Raw genomic sequence first — 13,075 nt, 5'->3', positions numbered from 1 at the left:
ATGACAGTCTCCAGGGACGAGAGAGGGAGGAGATGCAGAGGTGTCTCAGGAAGCCAGGATTCAGGGCTCGGTCTGGGTCTTACTTACCCAAAGTAGCTAATAGGTCATATTAGGCAGGGAGGGCCTCCTTCACCATGGACACAGAATCACATGATGGAAAGAGAAGCAAGCTTCAAGGAATGCAACCTTCCACACGCTGTTGCCCCTTTACTTACGAAATCGAAATAAAAGTACCCCTAGATGGCTGCTATGAGAATTATATCATACAGGTAAGTGCCAAGCACCATGAGGGTCTTCAAGGAATGGTGGCTACTACCATTATCAGTATTAATCTATCACTCTTTAGTTACCCAACATAAAGGCAAATCCTTCCTCTTCATTTTTGTGAGGCAGGTCTCAGGTTCAGAGAAGTGAAGCAAGTTGTCTGGGATCACACAGCAAAGAGGTAGCAGGATCAGGGCTCACACTGCTAATCCTTGCAACTGCAGTCTGCCATGTAGCCCAGTGCCAGGATGCTCTCCCTCCTACAGCAGCCCTTAGGAAGCCTCGGGTCAAATGCCATCCCTGCAAGTGTGGCCTCACCTTGGTAGGCTGCTATCTCACTTCTTAAGTTGCAAAAAAAGAGGGATACATGAGAAAAGCAGAGGAAAATGACAAGATTACAACATGAGCCCTCAAAGTGCCCCGAGTCAAATCAGTTAATCAGATGCACTTATTGACTCCCACCTTGAGATGACCAGGTCTCGTGCAACCTGCAAACCAAGTAAATCCAATCAGATTCTAGCACAGTACATTGCCTCGAGCCAGTGTCTGATACCAGGGACCATAGGCCATCAGAGCCCCCTGTAGCAAGAACAGGAGAGATGGAAGGGACGATGCAACACCACAGAGGTCGTGTGTGAGAGGTGCTTCCGTACTCACCTCCAACCCTAAAACGGAGATGTCAGATAGGAACAGCCATTCAAAGAGGATAGGTCCCCAAGGGAGTCCTGGTCTCTGGAGGCCCCAGTCCCAGGTTCTATTCATCAGCTTTCTCCACCTCTCCATCCTCACCTCTCTGTGGAGATGTAGAGTCAGAGAAGCAGAACACCCCAAGTTCACAGGCTCTAGCAGGCCTTTGGTCCCCTGCGACATCTCCCCGTTTATAGCAGAAGGTCTCCAAGAAGCATCTCACAGGTGCTCACCAGCCAGTTCGCACAGGACATCTGCCCTAATCCTCTCTCCACCCTAGCCCCCCTTCTACCTACTCTGAGAGGATGCCTGTAGCTGCCAGCACTTCCATCATCTGCCTCAAAAGACTACCAACTGTGCCGAGGTGCCATTTCCTGCTAAATGTCAGGACACCAGAGCAGGCCCATGGCCCCAGCCACAGAGAAGAAGGCCCTCTTGTGAGCAACGAGGCAAATACAGCTCCTTGAACTTCTTCCTGGGGTGTCTCTCCCTGTCCAGACTCTGGCTTCAGGGTAGAAAGGGAGAGCAGCATCTAAGGGGCCACTGATCTGACCATCCCGGCCCAGCCCTCCCCTTGCTGCTTTTTCAGAACAACAACAAATCAATCTAATAGGCTGCAGCTGCCCTGACCTCAACTACCAGAGCAGTTGATTTACCCAACTGTCTCCAAATGCCAGGTAGCCCTCAAAGGCTAGGATCGGCCAGGTTGCAGTGGCTCATGCCTATAATCCCAGCAATTTGGGAGGCCAAGGCAGGAAGACTGCTTGAGGCCTGAAGTTCAAGACCAGCCTGGGCAACATAGCAGGACCTTGTCTCTACAAAATAAAAATTTAAAAATTAGCCAGGTGTGGTGGTACATGCTTGTAGTTCCACCTACATGGGAGGCTCAAGCAGAAGGATCACTTGAGCCTGGGAGGTTGAGGCAGCAGTGAGCCATCATCACATCACTGCACTCTCACCTAGGTGACAGAATGACACCTTGATTCAAAAACAAAAAGCTAGGACCGCCATCCTGATAGCAGGCTGTCCTCACCCTCATCCACACTCACACACACTCACTGGGAGTGTTAACCAGCACCACCTCCCAAAGCGTGTTCTCAGTGCTACTACCAGCCATGCCCAGAGTGAATGAGACCTCTCAGGCCCCTCAGTGGGACAGGGGAGGCTTGGCTAATGAACACTTGCAAAGGCTTGTGCAGAGGAAAGGCTGGGGAACCACTCATTAGCCCAGCAGCCCTGCCAGCAGAAAGGCTATGGATGGGCAGGGGAGCAGGAAAAGCCTCCCGCCCACTCCTATCAAAGCACCTGGCTTTCCCTGCAGAGGCAGAAGACTCTGGCCCAAGAGGATCGAAAGCAACTACTTCCCCCTCCCACATCCCACAGTCCCCCCAAGGGAAAATTTTCTCCCCAGAGCCTCCCTGTAGTGTATATCCCTTCAAGATGCTATTGCACCCAGGATTCTGTCCCCTCCATGCCACCACACCAACCACCCGGGCACAGCTGCTCACCAAGGACACAGCATCATTCTACATCCCCTTGTCCAGATTTTCATGATCTTTCTTGTACCTTCCTGCAACTCAACCCCTGTGTGGACCCATCCATCCCTGTTATTTCTTCTCCATAAGGTCTCTGAGGTCTGGCCTTCCAATCTGGCTCCTTCTGGGACAGCCTCCATCCTACCTCTGATCACAGCGATTCATTATACAGAATGTTTACTGCGTGTCTGCCATGAGCCAGGCACTCCTGACCCACTCAGGAGGAATCGCTGAGGAAAACAGAGATCCTGCCCACGCGGAGCTCACATTCTAAGGACAAGAGACAATTAAAAATGGGCGTAGTAAACTACGCCCATTGAAACTCAATGGCAGCTGATCAGCACTATGGAAAAAGCTGGATAAAGGAGCTTAGGATGGTGAATAAAGAAAACACACAATGTAGAGTTCAGTGGAGGCGTCAGGGGAGGCTTTGATGCGAGAGTGGAATCTGAGCAAAAACCTGAAGCAGGTAATGGAGGGAGCCAATCAGAGACACAGGGAATAAACATTCCAGGCAACGTGGAACAGCCAGTGCAAAGGCCCTAACGGGAGGAGCACGTCTGGCCCGGCCTGCCTCCAGGCTCCGCCCCCTCCAATCCCCTTGAATATCACTGTTGGTTTCATCTTTCTCTTTTCCATGTGCCAGTCACATCCTCGGGAATTTGTAAGGGCTTATGGTGAACAGAGGACCGAGTCCAGACTTCTAACTCGGTGAAGAAGACATCCCGTACTCTGGCCTCACCTCTCCTATCCGCAGCGAACGCTGTTGCTGCCCTTCCCAAAGCTTTCTCACCGCTTCCATGCACCAGCCCCCAGCTTCTGCAAGCCTTGTTTCTGACGGCTGGTCCCTGCAACCTTACTGGGCGTGGCTACTTCCCACATCATCATGCAGAGGGCCAGAAAACAGGGGAGTCTCTGTCTACCCCGCAGCAACCTATATAGCCAATGACCGACGGACGGGGACCATGTCAACCACCCTTGCCTAGTAGCTGACAAACTGTTTTGTGTCATTTATGCTCCAGAGCTCCCTGAGGGGTCAGGCTGAGGCTGGGATGTCATGTGAAATTGCACCCCTACTTGATGTCCTTCTCACCCTGTTCTGGCCCCCTAGTCCCTTACCTCTGTCTCTTCCAAGCACTTCCTTGGGAAGTCACTTGCATATCAATCTTTATTTTAAGGTCTGCATTTAGGGATGTGACCTAAAACACCATCCATATTTAGTTTCCACTATTTTCAAACACGGATTCTCTACTTCCTTCCTTAGCCATGCTGGCTAGGACTATTTCTCTCCTCCGAGGTATCATAGCAATAGACATCCCACATGCGCATTTTGGCAGGTATTCACAAGCGGGTTTGTTTCTGGATTGTGTAATAGTTTTCCCATATCTGATTCCTATCTTCCTAATGAGATTGTCAGTATCCTTGAAAGCAGGGATGCGACTTTAGGCTTCTTTATAACCTTCGGCACCAGGCTAGGCACAAAAGTCTGCCCTCAAGGCTTAGGAAATGGAATCAGAAATGATGCGGGTCTATTTGTCTCCTGTATATGGTCCCCCAGGGGGAGTATGCCCACAGGGCCCTCTGATGGCCCATATGGAGCATGATGTCAGACCTGGGATGGGACATTTATGTCCTTTCACAAATATCTCCACCCTTCCATGCCCGTTGTCTTCAGTAAACTCAGAAGGAGAGCTTAAGGAGGACTCCCAGAGGGAGGGTTCCAGCCTAGGGGTCAGGCCAGTCTGAGGCAACACTGCAAGCAAGTCTGTAAAACAGGGAACCAGTCTGTTCTTGGTTCCTCCCATCTCCTCTTTCACATTTGCCCCAGTCCCCCCATTTTCTTTCCCGGCTATTATTTCTAAGTCTTATTCCCATCATACTTTGCCCTAATTCCTACCTCTATCACAGCGCCCTAATTCCTACTGACGTGAGGCCCCAGTGAGCTGCCTGGGAGAGACGTTTGTGTTTCCAAAGCATTGGCAAAACTTTAGGTAGTCAGGGAGTCCAGAAGAAAAATCCTTTACAACTGTGTGGCATTTTACAGAGCACACAGTATTTTCACATTCATCATTCCATGACTTTCAAGCAACGAGTCTGTAAGATGTGTGAGGCAAACAGTGTCATCATCCCGGTTCTACAGACAAGGAAACTGAGGTCTGGAGAAGCTGAGTCCCTCACTGGATACCACACTCCTCTGGACCGACAAAGCCTCCGACTCATGAGGGCTATATCCACGTGGGAAACAGCAACAAAGGCAAGAATTCATTCCCGTAATGAGGAGGTCTTGCTGCCATCCACCGCAGAAAGGACTCACACACACGAGTCCATTCTTCCACTTCTGCACCTACTAGGAAAACACATGAGACTCTGGACCTCCAGGGAAAACGAGTTAGCAGTTCGACAGATGCGGAGCTGTGTGCTCATGATCGGGGCAAAGCACCTCCCCTTTTGGGCTCTGATGAGGAAGGACCGGAAGTTGCTGGAGAAAACAACTGGATCAGAAGTTGCTGGAAAGAGGCCCATTAAGGTTCATCTAATACCTACTGGATGCCAGATGCTTCAAAATAGTCTTATGAAGGAGGTAATATTAGCCCCATTTTACAGATGAGGAAACAAGCTCAGAGAAGGCAAACGAATAGCTCAAGATTGCAACCTAGTAATAACAATCAATGTGATAGCCATTCAATGAGCTCCTGCTATGTATCACGCACTGTGCTGAGTAGTATGTACACTTAATAAATCAAATAATCATTAATGTCTAGACTGGAGAGGATGTATAAGCCAAGGAATCATATCACCATTTATAGATGTGGAAACTGAGTCTTGTTAAGTAATTTATCCAAAGCTACTCAGCTTATAGGTATCAGAGCCATCCAGGGGACTGAAAGATCATGACTGACCCCCTTCCCCATTCATCCTCAGATATGAACAGAGCAGTGACAGTTACAGGCAGAACTTGGGGCACCAAGGCAGGAGGGAAACAGGTTGAAGAAGAAATGCTTACAGGAGAGGTGGGAAGAGAATTAACAGCTCCTCAGTGTGGTGATTCTAGGGGCATGAAAAGGTCCATTTTCCTGTCGCCTCTGCCCAGGGCCTGCCCTCTGGGTATCACACCACCTTCTTCTAATGATAAGCCTGGAGTTTTCCCAGTAAGTCACGGGAAAAGGAGTCTGGCAGCCAAATCTCCTGCCTTGTGAAACTCTCAGGCCTCCCCGCTGCATCCAGGAAAGGGGCTCCTGCCCAAAGTAGAAGACTGAGCTGCATATGGCAGAACAATATTTTAAAATACTAACCATTTTAAACATTTCCGTGCCCACATCCATATTTCCGTGTGCTCCTCTGTCCTTCCCTCACTGTCTGCTTAGACAGTGCATTACCCCAGGGAAGGAGGACACAGAAGAATCACAAAGGAAGAGAAAGAGTTCGATTTGGATTTGCGGTTTTCAAAGCCCAGCTCTCAGAAAGGAGCAGAGAGGATTCAGCATCTCGGCCTCAGACTGAGAGACCGTGAAGAAGGTGCTTTGAGCAGAGAGTGGCGAGGGTGAGTGGGAGCGGTGAGATGCTGCCTGTGAAGCGAGGCATGGAAAGATGCAGTAGGACCCTAAGAAAGGGGACCTGTGCCTGCCTCTCACACTTCAAAGGCACTGGAGCTACTGTCCCCGTAGGTTTAGGGGATCTGAGAGCATTACGGGTCCTTGCTTCTTTCCCAGGTAGAACCCTAGGGGGGCAACAAGATCTTAGAGAAGATATGGTTGTAAAGGGTGTCCAGAAAGATTGTAGGTTTTTTTTAATCCTTAAAATTGAAATATTATTCACTTAACATAAAATTCACCATCTTAAAAGTGTACAATTCAGTGGCTTTTAGTATATTCACAATGTTTTACAACCATCGCCACTATCTAATTCCAGAATATTTCCATTCCTCACCACCTAAAAGAAAGCCCATACCTTGCTGGGCACAGTGGCTCATGCCTGTAATCCCAACACTTTTGGAGGCTGAGGCAGGCAGATCACGAGGCAGGAGATCAAGACCAGCCTAGCCAACATAGTGAAACTTCCTCTCTACTAAAAATACAAAAATTATGCAGGCATGGTGATGGGTACCTATGGTGCCAGCTACTTGGGAGGCTGAGGCAGAAGAATCACTTGAACTTGGGAGTTGAAGGTTGTAATGAGCACAGATCACACCACTGCACTCCAACCTGGGTGATACAGCAAAACTGTCTCAAAAAAAGGAAAGAAGGAAAGAAGGAAGGAAGGAAGGAAGGAAGGAAGGAAGGAAGGAAGGAAGGAAGGAAGGAAGGTAAGGGAGGGGAAGGGAGGGGAGGGAAGGGGAAGGGAGGGGAGGGGAGGGGAGGGGAGGGGAGGGCATGTACCAGTTTTTGTGTGGTTATATATTTTTGGTTCTCTGGGGCACATGCCTAGGATTGGAAGTGCTGAGTCCTATGGTAACTCTATGTTTAACTTTTTGAGGAACTGCCAAGACTCTTTTCCACTAAAGGCTGTACCAGAAATAGGGTTTAGATAGCCCCATGGTGCTGCCCCTCTGGCCCAAGGCATCATGGAAGCAATAAAACACTTATGATTCCCATGCACCAGAAGAGAGGGAGCCAGACCTAAAGCCACCTTGCATTGAGAGAGGGAGAGTCCAAACTGCTCAGCAGTGAAATGTAAGGCTGGGCAGCAATGTAGACATTTCAGTGACTGCCAGTGTGAATTCGTGACTGATGCTCCCTTCATGCACCCCAAGTATAGCTATAACTCTAAGGAAAAGAGGAGATCCCAAATTCGGTGAGGTTAAGTTTCTTCTCTAGCAGCATAGGAATGTATTATAGAAATAAGGTAAGTTATGGAAAAATCAATAAAATTTCATTTCTTGCATTTGAGAGTAGAGATAAGTACCCATTACACAGTTTAATCTTAGAAATGTCTCAGAGAAAAGGCCAGGGAAGCTCAGGAGGAATTTTAAAAGCCCCCATACCCCCACTTCTGGGTGGATACCCAAATTGGAAGAGTAGGCACAGAGCCATAGAGCAGCGGAATTACGCCTAGCCCCGTAGTGGACATGGAAGCCCACCTGCCTTGGAACGGCCTAGTGAACCCATTTAGCTGGTTTCGGCTTCCTCCCCAGCATCACTTCTCCCTTCAGCCACACTGATTGCGTGCTAAGCCCCACATCCATGCCACAGGCTCAAACTCCGGTGGTTCTGCCCATGCTGTTGTTTTCTGCCTTCTCACCTCGTACACTAAAAAGATCCCACATCAAGGCCAAGTGCAAACGTCACTTCCCTCAGTGTGCCGTTTCCCGACCCTCTCAGGCATAATCGCTCCATCCCTCCCCTCTGTTTCCTTAGCATATGGTACACTTTGCCTTGTACTTATTTGCTTATATGTCTCCATCTTCTGTCTAAACTCCATGCCCCCCCAGCTAAGGACAGTGTCTTAGTTCAATATGATTGTGCATGCTATGCATTTAGCACACACCCAGTGCTCCATAAATACCTGTGCCGTGAATGATCAGGCCAAGCCTCTATTTTACAAATAGGGCACTAAACCCAAGAAAGGGAAAGGATTTATCAAGGACTCCAACAGTTGGGGAGTGGCAGAGCCACTGGTTGAACACAGTCCATCCAAGACACTTTCCAAGGAATGGCCGGAAGCTGCACCAAATAAACACTCTGGTGTCATCCAAAATCCCTGTTAGTCCCACAACCGCTCTCTGAGTGGCTGGTAAAATGATAAAAGCAAGGAAATGTCATCAGTGAGGAACATGGCTGGCATATGCATTAGACTGGTATTTGAGGAAAAACAGATGGGGGAAAATGCTAAGGGAACTTTATGTAGCACGCTGGGTGTACTTCTGAGGGAGGACAGTTTATAGAAGCCTGCTTCACATTGATGGGGCATGATAGTTCATTACGAATAAATCGGCTCTAACACACAGCTCTGTGATGGCCAGATTCCACACTCACTCACGCTCCTCCTGCAAAACAGCATATTCACATTCCACCCGTTGGCTTTTCCAAGAAATCTCCCTGCCTAGTTCCTTAGTTCATCAGAACAGCAGCCTCAATAAAGAAGTTCTTTCTAATATCCAAAATGTAAAATCTCCCCTGCAAAACTCTCCTAGTAAACTCTCATAAGATTACACATTGAGTAAGATTTCACCAAATTCTATTTAAATGTCTCTTTATACAGTAGAATAGAAATCAATACAAATCTCACTGTTGCATGTTCCAGCAAATCAAAACTGAGGGAGTGATAAGCATGATTTCACACCCTTCCAGGTTCCCGGCTAAGTCTCCAGAAAAAGTTCCTGACCGAGAACGGGAGTAGTTGGGGGAACTCATCTGCTCCAAACAAGAGAAAGACTACTGCCAGCCTGGTCTCCCTGAAATTAGAGGAATGAAGACGGCTTAGGCCATTGCAGTGAGGAAGACCTGGCTCCTTCCACGTGGAGAGCGAGCTGCAGACATGGCCTGATGCGTCTGGATAGGCAGCATTCCCCATTCTCCTGCAGGATATGTCCAACCCCTCTATTCCCCTCAGTCTCCATCCTATTGCCTTCCCTGGATAGATAGAAGAGGACCAGACCTCCCACTTTCTGACAGACAGAACGCTCCACCAGCAAATCTCTCACTTCCCTTCCATGGCAAACATCATGGAAAGCTCCATCCTCCCTTTCTTCCATTCATCAAGAAGGATCGGCAGGGAAATACCCCTCTCTGGAGTAGAAGCGACCTCCTTGCCACCCTCATTCATGATGCTAAGGGGCAGAGATTCCAGCATGGCCTCCCACCAGGGTAGGTACCAAGGGGACTCAGGGGGCTTGGGTGTTTGTGGCATCTAGATATCAAATGCCATCCAGCTGTTTGGGGTTAATCTACATAGCTTAGAAACCCAAGAGAAACCAAATGCCCTTTAGTTGTCTAAAGGGCAGTGATGGTTGAGGCAGAGCTGAGTCTCTCCAAAGAGCAAGGAGGAGGTTTTCTTCTGGTCACATACGGGCGATCCTGTCTATCACTTTTCATCATCAACTAACCCTGAACTCACAGCAGCTGCCTGGCGGCAACATTTATCTCAAAACAAGAAACAAATAAAAATAGGAAAACAAGAACAAGAGTCTGTCCGCACTACAAAGGGTGTAGCCCAGAACAGGGGACTGAGGGTCCAGCCCGGCTCACCACGTGACCTGACCATACCTTGGTCATGACGCAGCCACTACCATTTTCTCATACGGAGATGGGAATAAATCATAGTTTAAATATTTAAAAATTCCCAAAATGCCTCCCTGAGGACTTCTAGACATGGCAATGGTGGGGTAACACCATTCTGGGGGGTCTGAACTGAGAAGAGGAGTGGGAGCCACCTCCGTTGGAAGGGAGGAAGTTGACAACCAGGCCTTCCAGAGACCTGCCTCAGACCAGCGAGCCTCTGGGGCTGATCCACGAGCAAGAATGAGAGCAAGAGAAAAGGCTCCTTTCCAGCAGTGGGTGGGGGAGGGAGGAAGCAGCAGGCAGGAGGGAGGAAGGGTGCAAATTCAATGGAAGCAATCACATTCGATGCTGAAAAGAAGAGGAAGCCTGAGAGAGGGCAGCTCCAATTAGTGGTAAAATAATCAGAAATGAACCTTCGTTTACCCAAGCACAACTTCTCCGTACCCTCTAGCTGAGCCTCTTTGCTGCCGTGGTTATATTTAGAATCCATTTGAGCAACCAGGTTATTTTGTCCACTGGAGCCAAAGAATACTCTAAGAGCTCCTACCAGGGGTCAGGAGAGGGGAAGAGGAAGGGAGGAGGGTGTAGAGAAGCTAACCTCCTTCCACCTCACATTCCAGGATGAGGAAACTCCCGGGATACAACAGGAGCCTGCCCTGGTAGGAACAGATGCACAGCGGTAGAGCCTGGAACAGCCTCCACTGTTGCAGCTTCCTCCAAGGTGGCAGAGACGTTTCAACAAGGCTGAGGCCTGCAGAGCCTGAGTGCCCTTCAGAGCAGATGTGGATCTCTTCTACCTAAAGGCCTGGTGGCAGGCTGTGCAAAGGCAAGCATGTGCATGTCTTCTGGGGACAGCAGGGCCATGAGTGGGTTCAGCTGCTAAGGGACCAAGTCAAACCAAGAGTCTTTTTTGCATCTTTGTGTCCCAAGATGTGTCTTTGTGTCTCATCTTTGTGAGGCACAAAATCTTATATTAAACTAGGGGAAGGGGAAATAGTATGGGTTAGATACAGGGCAAACAGGTGACAGAGGGACTACCTTCGAGGATCTCACAATTGACTTGAGCACACGCGCTCACACACACACACACGAATAGAAGGCAACAGCCAAGGAATACAGTGGCTGGAAGAGAGTCCTGCTACTTCTCTTCTCCCGAGTCCTCATGCTCCACTTCCCAAAACTTCAGAGAAAAATAACTCTGCTCCAAGTACTTCCAGGTCATCCGGGATATTCCTAGAAAATGCAGGAGCACTTGCTGGCCAGTGAGGCTAGTCAAATAGAGCAGTGTTCACGTCTGCTACCACCAGGCACCAGTCATGTGATGGCCTTGAGTCAGGCTGTGAACTTGGGGAGGGGGTGCCCTTATGGTGTTATGAAAATGTTAAAAAATGAGTAAATTTTGAGCCAAGAAAAAATAAGCAAAAGAGCAAAGGAGGAAATGAAACACTTAAAACAACTTTAATATGATATGAACTTTTGGATCACAAAGTAGTATGCAAATTAATTGCCTTACGAATTGGGTCTTCATTCCACAGTGGTTTGCTGCACAGTCCCCGAGACGCTTTGCTTTCACATCTGATGGCTCCACTCCCAGCATCACCTCGTATCAATTTAGCTGTAACACCCCGTCCTCCAGCGACTGTCACACAGCTGCTGCCCTGCAAACAACACTGCAGCGCTAAGCTCTTGTTTAAAGGGAGCCTTTGCATATTTTTTAAAAATTACCAATAAAATTTGCACTTAATCTGTGGGTGCTGGTCTAAGGACTTTGTACTCAATGTCTGGTTTCTTTTATTTGTTTTGTATTAGATGGAGTCTTACTCTGTCGCTTAGGCGATCTCAGCTCACTGAAACCTCCGCCTCCTGGGTTCCAGTGATTCTCCTGCCTCAGTCTTCGGAGTAGCTGGGATTACAGGCATGCACCATTATGCCCAGCTATTTTTTTATATTTTTAATAGAGACAAGGGTTCACCATGCTGGCCAAGCTGGTCTCAAACTCCTGACCTAAAGTGATCCGCCCGCCTCAACCTCTGAAAGTGCTGCTTGGAATACAGGGGTGAGCCACCATGCCTGGCCTGTTCACTTTGTCTAATGCAACCCTCATCGCCACCCTAGAAGGGAGGTCTCATTATTTTTCCACATCTCTCCAATGAGGAAACTGATGCAGGAAAGGATGAAGAGTCTGCCTTGGGGCTCCCAGTCAGTTCTCAGTGTGGCCAGGATCCAAGGATCCAAACCCAGGCCAGCCGCCAAGCCCTGCCTGGCTTAGGCAGCCCACTGGGCTCTCCCTGGGGACTGCTCTATGTATGTTTTGAAGTTTGCCCCTTTCTCTGGGTTTTCTGGCAGAGGGACTCATCTCCCCTTGAGAGGCAGGCACCAGCAGGCACTGCCTGTGTGCTGGCCCCCTTTGCTCTCATTCTACAACTCAACACTGCCAGAGTTCCTGCAGGTATTGCTCAGGTCCTGAACCTCACTGATTCATGCCACTCCCTAGTCTTGGGGTGGGCCATTTTAATCTTCTGGTTTGGTTTCTTCATAGCCAAAATCTTCCTTTTTTGCCTGCCTCTCTTTTCCTATTTCCACAATGGAACTCCCGCCCTTCCCCATTATCCCCCCCAAACCCTCTCCTCCAGGAACCAAGGCCCTGCTGCTCTTTTCCCTGTCTCCCTCCATGAAAACTACCCTGCGGGTGGGAGCTGCAGCAAGGCCTGCAGCTCAGGGTCCCTCTGAAGAAATGGAGCCATGTGCACCATGGGAAGGTGCAGACAACCCAAACCGTGGGAAGAATCTCTCACCGAGACCCTTCTCACCACAGGAAACTGGCACAGAAGGTACTGATTCTAACAAGGTGGACTCCACAGTGACCCCCGCACTCATCCACTGAGTAAGCTCATTCACTCATTTCTTCAAGTGTTCAGTCAAGTCACCTTCTCAGCAGGCCACCCCTGAGCACTCTATTTAAAAGAGCAAGTCTTCCCTGCCCCTCCCCATCCTCAGCCCCAGATTTTCCCCATAGCACTAGTCCACATCTAACATGCTGGAGATTTTACGTATTTTTTTTTGCTTATCATCTCTCTCACTCTATGCCCAGAATGTGCCTGGCTCAGGATGAGTACCTGACACATGGCTTCATTCATTTATTCAAATGCGGCAAGCACTAGTACAAAAGGCTCCGGTTTGTTTGTGTTTCAAATGTCCTCTGCCCTTATTCAGCTGCCAGTCTGACACAGAGATAGATATTCACTTTAAATCATCTATAAATAAAGATTCCAATTTATATGTCCCAGGGGAGGGGCCAAATCAGGCAGCAGGGCAATTAGACTGCACACCCAGGGGCTCAGAGAAGTGGCTGTTTACTAAAATGTGTGGAAA

The 13,075-nt window shown here is 48.8% G+C and overlaps 1 protein-coding gene across 4 annotated transcripts in view; it reads right to left on the bottom strand.

The window, feature by feature from the left end:
- Window positions 1–13,075, bottom strand: part of CACNA1E (calcium voltage-gated channel subunit alpha1 E) — a 515,845-nt gene that overhangs the window by 466,180 nt on the left and 36,590 nt on the right. For 2 of the 4 annotated variants that reach the window (XM_054247624.2, XM_054247625.2), the window contains exon 2: window positions 11,217–11,361. The exons of the other annotated variants lie outside the window; for them this stretch is intronic. The gene's annotated coding sequence lies outside the window, so the exon portion shown is untranslated. The remainder of the gene's footprint in view (window positions 1–11,216; window positions 11,362–13,075) is intronic. 4 annotated transcript variants of the gene reach the window in all.

This window comes from Callithrix jacchus, chromosome 18, assembly GCF_049354715.1.
Source record: "Callithrix jacchus isolate 240 chromosome 18, calJac240_pri, whole genome shotgun sequence".
Taxonomy (NCBI): Eukaryota; Metazoa; Chordata; class Mammalia; order Primates; family Cebidae; genus Callithrix; species Callithrix jacchus.
The sequence above is the reverse complement of the archived record's forward strand: the minus strand, read 5'-3'. Positions and strand labels throughout refer to the sequence as shown.